A 1,663-nucleotide genomic window follows, 5' to 3' on the forward strand; every position below is an offset into this window, starting at 1 on the left:
CATATTCATATGTAGTTCTCTCAAAACATGAATAATCCACTATCAAACTATTAGCCATGTGAAGAAAAATGCATTGAAGGAAATATTTCATGCAGCACCCGCAATTTGGGCATTTCATTTGTTAGAGGGAGAACTTAGACAAACATCACAGCCAACTCGCACCGTGATCCAATTGAATTTTCAATAATTGAGCGAGGTTGTGTTTCAAAAGCAAAGAAAATGCCCATTTTTGGTGTCGTTCTTTCTTCGAACCGATATTTTGGCTCAATATCTGATTACTATTCCCTTCAACAAGTCACCAAATTTAAATAGATGACAATTTAAACATATACACAATGCCGGGTAGCATGGCATGTTGTCTATAGTTTTGCTCCATAGGATGACGTCAGCTGTTTGTTTTCCCCTCACTTTTCCAGTGTTATTGATTGTTCGGCTCAATGCATTAGCTTGAAAGTTAGTCAACTGCTATTACGCCAAAATCTCTGAAATTGCTTTTGTTTACTTTTGAACTAACTTGAAAAGTTCGAGCGTTTATGTGTTGGAAAAATAGGCCCGTTTAAATGATATCGTCCATGTCTTCACATCGATATATTTGGAGACCATTGTCAGTTTCACGACAATTCAAAATTATCTTGTAACTAGCAGTGACTGGCGACCTTGAACGGAGATTCTCGAGTAATAATTGGTTTGTCACTACCACTTTGACCTGACCTTAATTGTAGTAAACTCATGGAAAAAGGATGATTTTCTTTTTGTATATCTGGAATAGGGATCCTAAATGCATAGACGTTCCAGAGTGAGTTCTCGTAATCTGATTGGCTGCCAATTGTCAAAGAACAGGCGAGAAATTCAAGAGAGCGCTCAGCAGGATCCTTATAAGTAGCAGCGGTCTGATGATTTCAGCACAAATTTTGGGAGGTAGCTAAGGTACTTTTTAAAACAGTAGAGGTACTAAAAAAAGCAAGATGCAATGCGCAATGTTAGATCAAAAACCTTTCTAAGGTTTCAAAAAATCTTTTGTAAAAATAGAACGTTCTAAAATTGGAAAATAAAGTCAAAAAACAGCTTTTTTAGGCTTCAAAGTATTTTTATGCATGTTAATGAGTAAAACTGTGACAATGTATTGAATTGCAAAGCTACATGAACTATTCCTTCAACGTATGAATGAATTCGGAAACTGTATTTTAATCCCTTGACAACGAACTACTAAGTCTCAAAAATACAAGTGATCTTTCAAAATTTGAGGGTGATATCCCAATAGGACGAAAATGTCTACTTAGGAGCTCACGTGTTAAAGGAGTCAATCTCATGCAACTCAGCTATTCAGCTTGAAGGACCTCCGCTAGGTTCTCAACTTGAGCAAAATAAGGTAGATACGAACAGTCAAAGATCAAGAACGAGTCTTTCTAGCAATCATGTGCTCTAGTCCTAGAAAGGCAGGGTCATATTTTCACACTCGATTAAGCGTTTTTTATTTTACTTCTGTACCCTCTCTTGTTAGAGATGGGAACCCTAGCTGAGTTCCTTTGAGCTATAAAGTTACTCAACTTAGAGGCCCCCGAGAACTAAACATATATCTTGTAGGCGTGGCAAAANCAACTTAGAGGCCCCCGAGAACTAAACATATATCTTGTAGGCGTGGCAAAACATTCTCTTTGCTGAG

This window comes from Tigriopus californicus, chromosome 12, assembly GCF_007210705.1.
Source record: "Tigriopus californicus strain San Diego chromosome 12, Tcal_SD_v2.1, whole genome shotgun sequence".
NCBI lineage: Eukaryota > Metazoa > Arthropoda > Copepoda > Harpacticoida > Harpacticidae > Tigriopus > Tigriopus californicus.